The 17,650-nt window shown below is 42.7% G+C and overlaps 1 long non-coding RNA gene across 1 annotated transcript in view; it reads right to left on the minus strand.

Moving 5' to 3' along the window:
• Positions 1-201: 201 nt before the first annotated feature.
• The window catches only part of LOC140738943 (uncharacterized), a 39,318-nt gene continuing 21,869 nt past the window's right edge, over positions 202-17,650 (minus strand). Inside the window, exon 3 of the long non-coding RNA XR_012101483.1 lies at positions 202-616. This is a non-coding gene — a long non-coding RNA (uncharacterized lncRNA). The remainder of the gene's footprint in view (positions 617-17,650) is intronic.

A 17,650-nucleotide genomic window follows, 5' to 3' on the forward strand; every position in this document is an offset into this window, starting at 1 on the left:
TTTTTGCAAACATCCATGAAAACAGAGGAGTGCCCCAAAGAATAAATGACAGTTAAATGTTAGAACCCCAAAACTCCCCCAACTCCCCCCTCCCACGCACAAGCAGCAGCAAGACAATCATCCTCCCACCCCCCCCCACCCCACCGAGCACTCAAGTACACAGCAAAGCGTCAATAAAGACACAGACTTGCAGTACCCCAAAGACGACTCGTTCACCCGGCAATTCCACGTACCACAGGCTCTCTCTCTCCCTAATAAGGGAAAAAGAGGTGTCCCCATTTCACAATGAGAAGGGAGACATTTCAAAACAACTCACTGATTTATCGTGTTGAAAGTCTGTTGCATCACTTTTTCTGAGCTCCGTGCCCAAAGAACTCGGGTCTCCGGGCACACACACGAGCACCAGCTCGCTGCTTACAATCTTCCGTCTCCCACGACGCATCAGGCGGCACTGACCTCCAGTCTGCCTGCCTCCAGAGCCGTGAAAATCTAGTACCCTGAAGGTGCACTAGTCCTCCAGGCTGCGTCCTTGGCATATTGAAAAGCAGCTGGTCATGAGACCCTGAGAGAGGGTTCCATTTCCACAAAGAACCAGGTTAGGGTCTTCAAAAGAACCCTGAGAAGAGAAAAAAGAGATATTAAAGATAGAAATAGAGCTGTTTCCCAAGATGCAAGCAAAGGAGTCGCCATTAGGCGCCATCATCCTCCTAAACTCTGCCCTATTGCAGGTAGAGTCGGTGGTGAGGAAGGCAAATGCAATGTTAGCATTCATTTCAAGATGTCTCGAATACAAGAGCAGGGATGTGATGCTGAGACTTTATAAGGCACTGGTGAGGTCTCACCTCGAGTATTGTGAACAGTTTTGGGCTTCTCATCTAAGAAAAGATGTGCTGGCATTGGAGTGGGTTCAGAGGAAGTTCACAAGGATGATTCTCAGAATAAAAAGGTTATCATACGAGGAACATTTGATGGCTTTGTGTCTGTCCTCGCTGGAATTTATTAGGATGAAGTGGGATCTCATTGAAACCTTTCAAAAGTTGAAAGACCAGGACAGAGGAAATGTGAAAAGGATGTTTCCCATGGTGGGGGAGTCTAGGATAGGAGGGCACAGCCTTACGATAGAGGGGTGTCCATCTAAAACAGAGATGCAGAGGAATTGCTTTAGCCAGAGGGTGTCGGGGCTGGAGGCAAAGGCCGGGCCGGTGTTCAACTCACTGCTCCAGGAGGTGTACTCGTCTCTGTACAGAACTCAAACGCTGCGGTTGAGGGCAGCGTTGATGGTGGAGGAAGATAAGCCCCTTTCTTTGAAGAAGCAGGGCACCTCCTTCATTTTGGAATGAAAAGCCTCATCCTAAGAGCAGATCTGGTGGAGCTGGAGGAATTAAGAGAAGGGGATGGTATTTTTACAGGTAACAGGGTGGGAGGAGGTATAGTCTAAATAACTGTGAGAGCCCCTGGGTTTTTAATAGATGTCAGTAGATAAGCTGTCTCCAGAGTCAGAGAGAAAGGGGAGGGAGGTGTCGGAAATGGACCAGGTAAATTTGAGGGCAGGGTGGAAGTTGGAGGCAAAGTGGATGAAGTTGATTAGTTCCACATCGGTGCAGGAAGCAGCACCAATACAGTCATCGATGTAGCAAAGGAAAAATGGGGGGGGGGGGGCTGCGGCCACCAGTGTAGGCTTGGAACATGGACTGTTCTACGTGGCCGACAAATGGGCAGGTATAGCTGGGACCCATATGAGTGCCCGTGGCTACACCTTTTGTTTGGAGGGAGTGGGAGGAGACAAAAGAGAAATTATTATGAGTGAGGACCTTGGTAAACGTCTATAGATGTGTGGTAGAAAGTGTGATGACTGGTTGCATTACAGCCTGTATGGGCAATGCCTTTGAGTGGAAAAACCTACAAAAGGAGGTGGATTTGGCTCAGTACATCACAGGTAAAGCCTTCCCAAACATTGAGCACATCCACATGAAATGTTGTCGTAGAAAAGCAGCATCCATCATCAAAGATCCTCACCACCCAGGCTACGCGCTTTTCTCACTGCTGCCCCCAGGTAGAAGGTACAGGAGCTTCAGGACTCGCACCACAGGTTCAAGAACAGTTATTACCCTTCAACCATCAGGCTCTTGAACAAAAGGGGATAGTTACACTCATTAAAGGACTCTTATATTGTTATTTCAGGCATGTTATTTATTGCTATTTATTTATATCTGCATTTTCATGGTTTACAGTTCCTATGTTTACATTTCACAGTTACTGTTCCATAGATTTGCTAAGTATGCCCACAGGAAAAAGAATCTCAGGGTTGTATCTGGTGACATGTATGTACTCTGATATAAACTTGACTTTGACTTTGACCTGATTTTCCCAATCTACCTGCATATTGAAATTCCTCATGATTATCGCAGCATGGGCATTTTGACATGCCTTTTCTATCTCCCAATGTCACTTGTAGCCCACATCCTGGCAACTGTTCTGAGGCCTGTATATAACTCCTATCAGGCTCTTTTTACCCTTGTAGTTACTTAACTCTACTCACAAGGATACTACATCTTCTGATCCTATGTCACCTTTTTCTAAGGATTTGATTTAATTTTTTATCAAAAGAGCTACTCACCCATTCTGTCTACTTGCCTTTCCTTTCAATACAATGTGTATCCTTGGATGTTAATCTTCCAATTATGATCTTCTTTCAGCCATGACTTAGTGATGTCCAAAATGTCATACCTACCAATTTCTAAATGTGTGACAAGATCATCTACCTTATTCTGTATATTACGCGCAATCAAACATAACACCTTCAGTCCTGTATTCATCACCCTTTTCGATTTTGGCCCCCTGTTACACTTTAACCTATCCCACTGACAGTTTTGTGCGGTGTCATGAATAGGATAGGATCGTTGAGCACTCTAAATTGTGTTGACAGGACAAACAGCGAAAGAAAAACAAGTTTACATTTGTTAGATTACTGAAAGAGACATTTGCAACCTCAGCGAACACTGAATTCTGCCCTCGGAATTTTCTACATGAACTGATTTTTGACGGCTAACAATCATGATAAAAATATCTGCTGAATCGTTTATGAAATTTTAAAGTAAATTTATTATCAAAGTATATTTATGTAACCATGTATGTACAACCCCGAGATTCATTTCCTTGCAGGCATTAACAGTAAATGCAAGTAACACAATAGAACCAACAGAACAGGCAAATAACTAATGTGCAAAAGAAAACACTGTTCAAATACAAAAAGAAAGGAAAAAATAATAAATAAATAAATAAATAGATAGATAGATAAACAAATAAATAAATAGTTAGAAAGATAGATAAATACATTGAAGAGCCTGGTAAAAGAAGACTAAGATTATAAAAAACAGCGTCCTGTGATGTAGTCCAGTCCCAGACCATTAAGAGATTTAAATACGAGTAAGAAAACTTTACAATTAATCCTAAAAGATACAGGAAGCCAATGCAGAGTAGTTATGATGGGAGTGATATGTTCCCTCATCCTGGTTTTTGGTTAAAAGTCTAGCAGTTGTGTTCTGAATGTGTTGCAGTTTGTCAATAGATTACTTTGGATCTCTTCCTGAGATTCCTATGTGATACAATAAAATGAGAGGCAGTTTTCTCTGTCACTCCTCTAATAGCTTGATTGAAGTCCTCTGTGGTTTAGAGATTGCTGGGTTTCTACTGTAGACTGTGCACTGCATCAGCACAGGGAACACTTCAGCACTGAGACACAAGACAGTATAAAGTGCAATGGTGAAAAACTGAAGTGTTTGGATTCAGATCCTTGTTTTAATTTCCCCTCCCCTGGCTCTTCCTTGCTGAGCACTTGCTCTGGACCTGTGAGACCCTGAACAGCCATGACTACGGTGTCTTATTGACTGTTACACATTCAGTGTAGCAGTCAAATCCTCATGCGTACACTAAAAGTTTTGTCTAATGCTCCAAGCAGTTGGCTGTTTATTCCATATTGCAAGGGACTGCCAGGCGCAAGCTTGGGGTGAATTTTGTTTTCCTTTCTGCAAACACAAAATTAATTAATTTATTCTTTCTATGACATAGGAGCAGAATTAGGCCATTTCGCCCATCAAGTCAGCTCTGCCATTCCATCCTAGCTGATTTGTTATCCCTCGGGAATGAGATAGGTGTTGAAAAGGTGAGGAGAGGGGAAAGAGTTATAAGAGAACCAGAATGGGGAATTGGAAAATGAGAAAATGGAGAAGGGGAGAAATAATCAGAAGTTAGAAAGATCAGTGTTGATGCCATCAGGTTGGAGGCTTCTTCTCATTTGAGCTAAAGAGCTCCCAGTGGAGCATAGGCCATTGTTAAACTCTTGTCTCCATCCTCCAGGTTAGAGGCTACCCAGGTGAAGTATGTGTTCCCTCTCCAACCTGAAAGTGGCCTCATCATGGCAGCAGAAGAGGCCATGAGTTATTTTATTTACTTTCTTATTTATGGAGAGGAACAGGTCCTCTGGCCCTTCAAGCTACGTCTCTCAGCAATCCCCCTAATTTAATCCGAGCCTAATTATGGGACAATTTACAATGATAAATTAATATACTAACCAGTACGTCTTTGGAATATGGAAGGAAACTGGAGCACTCAGAAAAAACTTACGTGGGTCTCGGGCAGGACGTACAAACTCCTTACAGGTAGCGGTGGGAATTGAACCTGGGTCATTGGTACTGTAAAGTGTCGCGCTAATCACTACACTACCATGTTGCTCCTTGATTTATGCATCAAGGTTATGAATGATGTATGAGTTAGGTATCAGGGATAATGTGAAGGTAATTTTATTGTGTTCAATTCTGGTCACCTCATTATAGGAAGGATGTGGAAGCTATGGAGAGGGTGCAGAGGAGATTTACCAGGATGTTGCCTGGTTTGGAGAACAAGTCATATGAAGCAAGGTTAGCAGAGCTGGGACTTCTCTCTTTGGAGCGTAGAAGAATGAGCGGGGACTTGATAGAGGTCTACAAGATTATGAGAGGCATAGATAGGGTGGATAGTCAGTACCTGTTTCCCAGGGCACAAATAGCAAACACCAGAGGGCATATGTACAAAATTAAGGGAGGGAAGATTAGGGGAGACATCAGGGGTAAGTTTTTTACACAGAGGGTTGTGAATGCCTGGAATGACTTGCCAGGGATGGTGGTAGAGGCTAAAACATTAGGGGTATTTAAGAACCTCTTGGACAGGCACATGGATAAAAGAAAAATAGAGGGTTATGGGGTAGTGTGGGTTTAGTACTTTTTTCTTAAGGATTCTCTGGGTCGGCACAACATGGAGGGCTGAAGGGCCTGTACTGTGCTGTAGTGTTCTATGGTTTTATGGTACCGAGTTTATGCTTTGGTGAAGGTTTGCAAAGCATGCTCAGAATAATTAAACCTCTAAGTCAACTGAGGGCAACTTACTTAACTTCCTGCCTGTTACACCATTGGCATTTAGGGCAACAATGAAGGTCCTCCATCACTACAGATGTAGAAGGATTCTTCATTGCTATTTCTGTAACAATTTTTTTACCATAAGACCATAACACGAAGAAGCAGAATTAGGCCATTTGGTCAATTGAATCTGCTCCACCATTCAGTCATGGCTGATCTTTTTTTCCCTCTGCCCCACTCACTGGCCTTCTCCCGGTAATCTTTGACGCCGTGTCCAATCAAGAACCTATCAATCTCTGCCTTAAATACACCCAACGACCTGGCTTCCACAGCTGCACGTGGTAATAAATTCCACTAATTCAACACACTCTGGCTAAAGAAATTTCTCAGCATCTCTGTTTTAAATGGATGCGCCTCTATCCTCAGGCTGTGCCCTCTTGTCCTAGAAACCTCCCCCCCCCCCCCCCCCCACCGGCCCACCATGGGAAACATCCTTTTCACATCTACGCTGCCTAGGCTTTTCAACATTCAAAAGGTTTCAATGAGATCCCACCTCAACCTTCCAAATTCCAGTGAGTACAGACCCAGAGCCATCAAACATTCCTCATATGATAACCCTTTCATTCCCAGAATCATGCTTCCTTGTAAACCTCCTCTGAACCTTCACCAATGACAGCACATCTTTTCTTAGATGAGGAGCCCAGAACTGTTCACAATACTCAAGGTGAGGCCTCACCAATAGCTTGTAAAGCTTCAGCATCATATCCCTGCTCTTTTACTCTAGACCTCTTGAAGTGAATGCTAACATTGCATTTGCCTTCCTCACCATGACTCAACCTGCAAGTTAACTTTTAGGGTGCTCTGTACAAGGCCTCCCAATCTTCGTATCATCTATGGCAACAAAGCCATCTATTTCATCATCTAATTCATTGATATACAGTAAAAAAAAGAAGTGGTCCCTACAGAACATCACTAGTCACTGGCAGCCAACCAGAGAAGGATCATTTTATTCAAACTCACTGCCTCCTACCTCGTTAACTCGACACACAAGGTTTCAACATCTTCTGATCCTATGTCACAACTTTCTACTGATTTGATGCCGTTCTTTACCAGCAGAGCCACGCCATCTCCTCTGCCTTGCCTTCCTTACCCTCCAATACAACGTGTAACTTTGGACTTTCAGCTCCCAACTACAACCATCCTTCAGTCACGATTCAGTGATGGCCACATCATACCTGACCATCTGTAATAGTGCAATAAGACCTTATTTCTTCCGTGCATTGACATATAACGCTCTGAGTACTGTATTTCTGATTCTGCATCCCTAATGCACCGATACTAAACCTAGAGACTGTAATTTTGTCCCATCATCTGCCCCCCTCCTTCCTGACAGGCAGACTGCAAGCTATCTTTGCCTTTTTACCATCTGTCTTATCCTGAATGCCTTCACTCCAGTTCCCACCCTCCCCCTACCCCACCCCCAACACCTCAAACAAACCTGCTCACGAGAATATTGGTCCCCCTCGGGTTCAAGTGTAACCCATCACTTTTGTACAGGTCATACCTTCCCCAGAAGAGATCCTGATGATCCAGGAACCTGAAGCCCTCTCCCCTTCTCAGCCTGTGTCTGCCCTCACTGGCACAGGAAACAAACCAGAAATTATGGTCCAGGAGGTCCTGCTTCTCTGCTTTCTGCCTAGCTCTCTAAATTCTCTCTTCAGCACCTCTTTGCTTTTCCTTCCTATATCATTGGTACCAATATGTACCAAGACATCTGGCTACTCTTCTTCCCCCTCCAAAATGCTGTGGACATGATCCCAGATGTCCCTGACCCTGGCACCTGGGAGGTAACATACCTTCCGGGTGTCCCATTCACATCCACAGAATCTCCCATGTGTTCCTTTGACTAGTGAGTCCCATATCACCACCCCTCCCCTCTTCTCCCTCTTTACCTTCTGCACTATGGATCCACATTCAGTTCCACTCCACTGGGAGGTCATCCCCCACAAAAGTATCCAAAATGCTTTACTTATTATTGAAGGGAATGGCCACAGGGTGGTCTGCGCTAACTGCCTATTCACATTTCCATTTCTCCTGACAGTCAGCTAGTTACTCACCTCCAGCTACTTAAGGATGACTTCTTCCCTGTAACTCTGATTGATTATCTCTTCACACTCCCGTCCAAGTCGAAGGTCATCCAGCTGCTGCTCCAGATCCCTCACACGGTCTTCAAGGAGCTGCAGCTGGATGCACTTCATGCAAATGTAGTTCTCTGGGCGATTCTTGCTCTCCCAGGACTCCAACATCTGGCATGAAGAACACACAATGGCCATTTACAACACTAGATACAGTAAAAGAAAAAGAAAGGGAATCTTAGCAGAAAGTTACCCAGAGCCAACACCTCTTTCAAGCCGAAGCCTCCTTTGAGCCAAAGCCTGACACTCCTACTCTCCCCTCTGGCCTACTCCCAACAATGGCCGCCCCACTTGTCTCTTCTTTATTCTTATTTAAATCACTGTGCTCTGCTCCCGCTGCTGTTTGAGCTGCCAAAATGAGTCCAAACACCCACAAAGATCTCCTTTTAAACAAGCGTTGCCAACCTGCGTAAAGCCTCATTGCTGTGCTCTGGTCCCACTGCTGACTGGGCTGCTGGAATGAGCCCAACATTGACCAGTCAATGTTGCTAGCCCTGAGGTGAACCCCTGAAACTGGAGGACTGGTGGACCACTCTTTTTCTGGCCTCTACCCTTTGATCTGTTTGGCGTGAGTGACCTTACCAAGAGCCAAAGCATAAAGCCCGACTAGCCAGCATTGCTCTCTGGGTCATTAAGGCGTGCAAGGCTCCAAAACGCAACAAGGCTGTGGTTCTGCTGGAGGAACTGTATGCAACAGGAGCACATAAAACACAAACTAGGTTCTGTGACAGATACTTAGAATAATCTTCTCTGAAGCACTACAGTCATACAAAATGAGAAAAAGTGATCTGCCTAGAAGTGTGACAAATTCTCATGATTAATCCCTTCAAGATTATCTACTAATGCCAGTTCGTAGCAGCTTCTCTATCTTCCAAATGAATCGTTATCTGAAACTCTGCAGTTGATGCCTATGACTCATAAACCAAAAGAGCTCTCAGCTGTCAGAAACATTGCCAAAAATAGAATGACATCCAAGTGTAGCAGAGCTGCATATCAAAATTTAGTTCTTTACAGGAGACAGGTTCCAAGTTTCTGATGCCCATTTTCAAAAGCTCGTAAGAATTTATAAAATAGTTGGTAAAATACCCTTTGAGTTTGTTAATTGGAGAAGATTGATCTAATTATTTATGATTATGTAGCATCTTCCATATGTTTAAATGTCTGTAGGCATATATCTTATTAATCCAGCTCAATCATCAGTAAAACTCTCTCCACCATGGAGCATATCAACACAGAGCACTGTCACAGAAAAGCAGCATCATCCGCCTGTACCACCGTTGAGGTCTTGGTTGGATTGTTCTTTGTCAGGGACCTCACCCTCGGCCTTACCGCCATGGGTGGCCCTACCTATAGCTCCAGACGGCATCACTCTCGGGATCTCAGGACCAAACAACTTTCTCCACCACGACAAGATGACCCTATTGCAGCTTGCAGCGTTAGAGTTCGGAGTTCAATTTCAACGTCCTCTGAAAGGAGTTTGTATGTCCTCCCTGTAGAGTCCTGTTAATTAGTCATTGCAAATTGTCCCATGATTAGGCTAGGGTTAAATTGGGGGTTGCTGGGCAGCGTGGTTCAAAGTGCCGGAAGGGCCTATTTCACTGTATATCTCAAAATATTTAAAAAAAAGAAAATCACGTGAATTTAGGACGGTGATATTCCCATGTGTTGGTTAACCACATCCTTCTGATTCCTGGAGGATTTGGTGGGTGTAGCCAAAAATGACTCAGAAGAATTCATGGAATGCTAGAAAGATGCAACAGGTCAGGCAGCCTCCAGGGCAAGAGGACAGTTAATGTTCTGGGGTGCAGAGCACACGGCCTGACAAATTATATTGGGCCTGAAACAGTAACTTCCCCTTTCCACAGAAGCTGCCTGGCCTACTGACAGCTTCAGCACTTTTTGTTTTAAAGATTTTGATATTCACTTCATTTTGGGTTTTTTTTTATTTGTGCTGGACTAACATGAGGGAGTAATACTTAACATCACATTGAGTAACTTTTGTTGGACCTGACTCTGGAAGCTTTTTTGTTCTGCGTTAAGTGAATAAGTGTTTTTTCATTGATTGACTTGGTACTGCAGTATTGAAGAAGTATTTCCTAATTGGTTAATTTTTATCTATAAAATTGAATGGATTTTTTCCTTATCTCTGAGTATAGAATAGCTAAACACAAAGCAGTGCTGTGTTTATTCTTAGCTTTCCCTGTCACTCTCTGTTCAGTTTTGTTCTCTTCTGCCACTTCTTAATAACCATTGTGAAACAACAAGTTTTGTGCCTTGCTCCTGACTTCTAAAAGAACCTTGGATCAAAAACATCACAATGCTACTCTTTATTACTTCATCAATTTTACTTTGAACGTTAACATTAAATTCTGAAAATGTCATCATCTGGGAGGGGAGGAGGTACAGAAGCCTAAAGAAACACCCTATGTTCTAGAAACAGCTTCTTCTCATCTGCCCCCAGATTTCTCCTAGTTTGCTCCCCTTATTGTAACTTACTCTAATATTTATGTATTGCACAGTACCGCTGCTGCAAAATAACAAATTTCACAATATGCAGTACTGTGCAAAATTCGTAGGCACAAATGTATAGCTCAGGTGCCTAAGACTTTTGCACAGTAATGTAGTAATTTTACATATTGCATGCCACACAAAAAAAAATTCATGACATATGTGAGTGATGATAAACCTGATTCTGATATGGGTCTCTATTGTGGGCTGAGAGTGGGAAGGGGGCAGGGAGAGGGGAATCATGGTTGGGAAAAGAACAAAGAAGAGGGGAGGGAGCAGGAAGCACCAGAAAGACATTCTGTAATGATCAATAAACCAGTTGTTTGGAGACAAATTACATTGCCTGGTGTCAAAGGAACCCTACCACTGGCACTCCTCTGCCACCTGTCCCACACCCCTCCCGCGGTGCACCGCCCTCGTCATCCCCAACATCCTTTGCTCCCTCCAGATTTACAAACTCGTTCTCCCTTCCATGTTGACAAATACAGTCCGAGGCCCCTAGCTTTACATATGTGTCTAAATCTCTTGCACAGTACTGTATATTAGTGATATTCTACCTGATTTTGATAATGTCCACCTTTACTAAGAACATTTCCACAGCTTTTCCATTGTGTGTTATGACCAGAAGATATAGGAGCAGAATTAGGCCGCTTGGCCCATTGAATCCACTCCACCATTTCATTATGGCTGATCCATTATTCCTCTCAGCTCCAGTCTCTTGCCTTCTCTCTGTATCCCTTCATGCCCTGGTCAATCAAGAGTCTATCAACCTCCGCCATAAATATTCATAAAACCTTAGCCTTCACAGCTGCCTGTGGCAACAAAGTCCGCAGATACACCACTTTCTGGTAATGAAATTCCTCCTCATCTCTGTTCTAAAAGGACATCCCTCTATTCTGAGGTAGTGTCTTCCAGTCCTAAACTTCCCCACCATAGGAAACATCCTTTCCACATCCACTCTATCAAGATCTTTCACCATTCAATAGGTTTCAGTCACCCCACCCCCCATTCTTCTGAATTCTGGTGAATATAGGCCCAGAGCCATCAAACGGTCTTCATATGACAAGCCATTATATCCTGGAATCGTTTTTATGAACATCCTTTGAACCCTCTCCAGTGTCAGCAGATTCTTTCTAAGATAAGGAGCCTGAATCAGCTCACAATACTCCGAGTGAGGCCTCACCAGTGCTTTATAAAGTCTCAATATTACATCCTTGCTTTTATATTCTGGTCATTTTGAAATGAATGCTAACATCACATTTGCCTTCCTCACCACAGACTCAACATGCAAATTAGCCTTTAGGGAATCCTACACAAGGACTCCCACGTACCTTGGCACTTCTTATTTTTGAATATTCTTTCTATTTAGAAAATAGTCTACTCTTTAATTTCTTCATTTCACGAGGTCTGGAATGTAAGAACAGGGATGTGATGCTGAGGCTTTATAAAGCACTGTTGGGACCTCACCTCGAGTATTGTGAACAGTCTTGAGCACAATATTTAAGAAAAGATATTGGAGAGGGTTCAGAAGAGTTTTGTAATGATGATTCCGTGAGTAAAAGGGTTATTATATGATTATACATTTGACGGCTCTTGGCTCTATATTCGCTGGAATTTAGAAGGATGAGGGGGGATCTCATTGAAACCTTTCGAATGTTGAAAGGCCTAGACAGAGTAGGTGTGGAAAGGATGTTTCCCATGGTGGGGGAGTCTAGGACAAGAGGGCAGAGCCTCTGGATACAGGGGCATCTATCTAAAACAGAGATGTAGAGAAATTTCTTTGGCCAGAAGTAGTTAATTTTTGGAGATGTTACCACAGGCAGCTTCTTGATTGGCCACGGTGTCATAGGTTACGGGGAGAAGGCCGAGGAGTGGGGCTGAGCAGGGGAAAAAAGGATCAGCCATGACTGAATGGTGGAGCAGACTCAATGGGCCAAATGGCTTAATTCTGCTTCTATGTCTTATGTTCTTCTGGCCTTATTCTACCGGTGCATGACCATGCACTTACCGATACTACGGCTGCTTTACCCATTCTCCTAATCTGTCGAATCCTTCTGTAGCCTCTCTACTTCCTCAAAACTACCTTCCCCTCCACCTATCTTCATATCATCTGCAAACTTTGCAACAAAGTTTGTTCTCTGGTAGATATGATTTTGTAAATTTTGACTGTTTACCTTTTGCTATTTTAGCTGATTTTTTTGTGTTTGATTTTCGATACACTTAATAAACACCCTAGCACTATAGTGCTAAGCGACTCCAGCCATCTTTTTCTTTCAGTCAAAACCCACGTACTTGACAAGAAAAAGTACAGAAAGGTGGGTGTGTGGGCCCGGGGGTGGTGTTAGAGACAGATACATTAGAGACATTTAAAAAACTTAGATTGGCATACGAATGATAGAAAAATAGAAGTCTATGGGGAAGAGAAGGGTTAGATTGAGTTTAGAGTAGGTTAAAAGGTAGCACAAGATCATGGGTCGATGAGCCTGTACTCTGTTGTACTGTTCTATGTTTTATATGCTAGAAAAAAAGGGAAAGTGAGAAGTCAAAGTCAAAAGTTGAATTCAAAGTAAATTTATTATTAAAGTACATACATGTCACAATATACAACCCATTTCCTTGTGGGCATTCACAGAAAGTACAAGAAACATATCGAATCAATGAAAGACTGCACACAACAGAATGGATAACCAACTAATGTGCAAAAGACAACTGTGAAAATACAAAAAAAAAAGAAATAATACTGTAATAATAATAAAAAAAACAATAAATATTGAGAACATGAGATGAAGAATCTTTGAAAGTGAGTCCATAACTTGTGGGAACAGTTCAATAATTGGGTGTTTGAAGTTAAGTGAAGTTATCCCCACTGGTTCAAGAGACTGATGGTTGAGGGCTAATAATTGCTCCTGAACCTGGTGGTGTGGCTCCTATTAAGATAACATTATGAAGATAAAGTGAATTCAAGTTTCAATGTAAGTTAATTTAAGTTAAGAATTTGCCATATATTGCACTAACAACTATGATTTTTTTGTTGTAAATTGGCATCTTTAATGGCAGGTATTGTCACATTCAGCCAATTCCTAATAAGAAAGGAGATCAAGGATCAAGAAGATAATGCCAGGTGACCAGCAGGTTTCAAGGATTTGCAGGTCATGGCAATTCTCTATCTCCTAAATAAGATATCCAATTTGCGCAAATAAACCTTATTATCATTCCTTCATCACTAAGGTTAGGTCAATGTGCTCAGCCGAACAGAAGTAACAGATCTTGGTCACTTCCGCAATAATCAAGTGCATATTAACATGCCCCAAATAAACCCCGTATGAATCATAGCATTATTGGAAGTCATTCAACATAACTTTCTTTGCCCTTCCTTTGACTTCATTTTTTGAAGTTTTTGCCTTCAAATCCTCTCCCTTTGCTGCTGTTTATGTTACGCAGGCCCAGCATGAGCAAGAACAAGACACCATTTTTTGTTCAAAGGTTACAAACTTGGTTTTCACTCTATAACTTCTAATACATTTCCAAATTTCTGCTGCCTCAATTTTCTTTTTGTGTCTGGCTCTGAAAGGCGCAGTTCTAACATACCTGCAGGTAAATGATAGACTTTTCAGAAGAGAAAATCTGTAGATGCTGGAAATCCAAGCAACACACACAAAATGGTGGGGGAGGTCAGAAGGCCAGCCAGCATTTATTGAAAAGGGTAAACAGTTGAATTTCAGGCCAAGACCCTTCACCAGGGCTCATCAGGAAGCATCATCTTTTCCATAGATGTTGCCTGGCCTGCTAGGTTCCTCCAGCAATTTGTGATAGACCCTTCAGTTTTTCTTTTGTGTGTGGGCCACACTAATTGCTTACACTAGAATCCATTTCAGAAGAGGGCCATCAATTGGGGATTGCAGATGGGTTGATACAATATACTTAGTGTTGTTATACTATTGGAAACCTAGAGGTGAAGGCTGCATTATTGATGGTGTTCCCAAAAAGGCCTTGATCTTTACCAACTATTCTTCATAATGTCATAATTAATATTTAGTTATTTATTTAAAGTTAGCTAATCTGATATATTAGGTATTTGCTTTAGGTATAAGTCCTTCCAGGAGAGGCAACCTTCACCTGTGAATCTGTTGGGGCCAGCTACTGTATTTGGTACTCCTGAAGCGGCCTCCTCTAAATTGGTGAAGCCCACTGTAAATTGGAAGACCATTTTGTTGAGCACCTCTGCTCCATCCACCATGAACGGAATTTCCCGCTGGCCAAATATTTTAATTCCTAACCTCATCCCATCTCGACGTGTCAGTCCATGGGTTCCTCTTTTGCCATGACGAGGCCATTCTCAGGATGGAGGAGCAACACTTAATATTCCGTCTGGATATCCTCCAACCTGTTGGCATGAACATCAGCTCTTCCTTCGGGTAAAAAAAATTCCCACCCCTCCCTCTTCAGCTATTCTCCGCTCTGGTCTCTTACCTTTTCACCTCATCTGCCTATTACCTCTGCCTAGTGCCCCTCCTTCTTCCCTTTCTCCTATGATCCATTCTCCTCTTCTATCAGATTCCTTCTACTGCAATCTTTTACCTTTCCCACCTACCTGGCTTCACCTATCATTTTCTAGTTAGTCCTACATCCCCTCCCTCCCCCCTTTTTATTCTGGTATCTTCCTCCTTCCCTAGGAGGGGTCCCTACCTGAAACATCAACTATTTATTCACCTCCATAGATGCTACCTGACCTGCTGAGTTCCTTCAGTATTTTGTGTGAGTTTCTCTGGATTTTCAGCATCTGCAGAATCTCTTGTGTTTATGATATTGTCATCAATTTATTTGTTTAGGTAGACAGGTTGGCTCTGTTAGGTATATTTAAAGCAGAGGTTAATAGTTTCTTGATTATCAGGGCATCAAAGGTTACAGGGCAAAGGCAGGGCAATAAGATTGAGAGGGATAATAAAATAACCTTGATGGAATGGGGGTGTGAACTCAGTTGGTCAAACGGCCTAATTCTGCTCTTATGGTTTATGGTCTTATGGCTCTGTACACACTCATTGCCCTACAAAACCAACGTTGATATTAGAACAGAAAATAACATCATAGGCATAATTTTCATCGTGAACAGTAGTCATTTATTTATTTATTTGCAGGCCCAGTGAGCTCGTGCCTCCCAATTACACCCATCTGAGCAATTTACCTACTAACTCATACATCTTTGGAATGTGGGAGGAAATCCACACAGTAATGGGTAGAACGTGCAAACTCCTTACAGATAGTGATGGGATTTCAGCTTGGGTTGCTGGCAGTGTAAAAGCATTACACTAACTGCTACACGGTTGTGCTGGCCCAGTTTAATGCATTTAGGTGTCATCCCTTTATGGACTGTTACAGTGCACATTGGTGTGGCAAGTTATTGTACGAACAACTTGTTTGTTTGTGCTCCTCATTTCTATGTGTATCAATCTGTCCATTTTACAGTTCACTAGAGGTGAGGAACTAATTGAGGACACACACTGTACAATTGAGACCAAAGATCTCGGAGTAAACACAGTGAAAGGAAACCCTGTTGAAGCTGCTTCGCCTGAATTGTGCACTCCATACCTCAGTTATAAACATCACAGCTCAGCTTCTATCATTCATAGTGAAGTGAAGAAAGAGGTGAAACTTTACAGTTAAAATTAGAAACATTACAAAAAGTTACTCATCAATTAAAAGATGATTGGAAAGCCAGAATGTATTTAAAGCACCTTGTACTATCACATATGGATACAGTCCAATATTGTGACATCATTGCATACAATCCATGATTTGACATGTAGAAGCTGCTTCACAACATTTAAGCTCAAGAAAAAAGATTGAGTATTCCAAAGGCCAAACATAAATTATCACTCCAACCCTGGGAAGTTATAGAACATTACAACTTCAAAACAGGCCCTTCAGCCCATCTATGCCTAACTGTTAAGGTGCCTCGTCCAATTGATCTGCACCCTGACCACATCCCTCCATACTCATCCCATCCATTCTCTTGCATTTCTTATACTCCTCAAAAACCTCACTTCTTCCTTCCTGCCTATACCTGCTATGTACCTCCCACTTTGTCTTAATCACTCTTGAAAATCAAACATTCACGAACATGTTATGTTTGCCTTTTATTTCTGACAGGAGCATACAAACTTGTGTGGTTATTCGACAGTTACGTTGCAGCAGTTGAAGTGAGCCTGATAGAGGTACCCGCATGGTGTGTTGCCTCCCAGATGCCCAGGTGCCAGGATGTCTCGGATCGGGTGCAGAGTATTTTGAAGGAAGAGGGTGAACAGCCAGAAGTCTTAGTACATGTTGGTACCAATCACATAGGTAAAAAAAGGAAGGAGGTCCTGAAGAGAGAATTCAGGGAGTTGGGTAGGAAGCTGAAAAGCAGCACCTCCAGGGTAGTAATCTCAGGATTGCTGCCTGTGCCACGAGCTAACGAGTGCAAGAATAGCATGATCAGGCATATTAATGTGTGGCTGAGAGACTGGTGTAGGGGGCAGGGCTTCGGGTTCCTGGATCATTGGGGCTTCTTCTGGGGGAGGTACAACCTGTACGAAAAGGACGGGTTACACCTGAACCCAAAGGGGTTCAATATCCTAGCAGGCAGGTTTAATGGAGTTGTTCAGGAAGGTTTAAACTAATTTGGCAGGGGGATGGGAACTGGAACGATAGGGCTGAGGAAGGGGAAAACAGAAATAAATCAAAGATAGTGTGCAACAGAGATGATAGAAAGGACAGGCAGAAGATGAGGCATAATCACAGCAAGTCGGATGAGTTACAGGGCAATAGAGGCGTGGTGCAGTTAAAACAGAAAGCAACAAATACTGGACTGAAGATGTTATATTTGAATGCACGCAGCTTAAGAAATAAAATGGATGATCTTGAAATTCAGCTACAGATTGGCAAGTATGATGTTGTGACCATCTCTGAAACTTGGCTAACGAATGGCTATCATTGGGAGCAGAACGTCCAAGGATTTACGGTGTATTGGAAAGATAGGCTAGAAGGCAGAGGGGGTGGTGTGGCCCTATCTATAAGAAATAATATTAAATCATTAGAAAGGGATGATATAGGATCGGAAGGTGTAGAGTTTTTAAGGGTTGAGTTAAGGAGAAAAGGTAAAAGGACCCTGATGGCAGTTGTATACAGGCCTCCAAACAGCAGCCGGACTGTGGATTACAAATTACAGCAGGAGATAGAAAAGGCGTATCAGAAGGGCAATGTCATGATAATTGTTGGGGGTTTTAACATGAAAGTAGATTGGGAAATCCAGGCCAGTACTGGGCCTCAAGAGAGAGAATTTGTCGAATGTCTAAAGGATGGCTTTTTAGAACAGCTTGTTGTTGAGCCCACTAGGGGTTCGGCTGTGCTGGATTGGGTGTTGTTCAATGCTTCTGAGGTGATAAGAGAGCTTAAGTTTGAGGAACCCTTAGGGAACAGTGATCACAATATGATCGAGTTCACTTTGAAACTTGAGAAGGAGAAACTAAATTCCAATGTGTCAATGTTTCAGTGGAATGAAGGAAATTACAATTGCATAAG

Source organism: Hemitrygon akajei, chromosome 2 (assembly GCF_048418815.1).
Source record: "Hemitrygon akajei chromosome 2, sHemAka1.3, whole genome shotgun sequence".
Lineage (NCBI taxonomy): Eukaryota > Metazoa > Chordata > Chondrichthyes > Myliobatiformes > Dasyatidae > Hemitrygon > Hemitrygon akajei.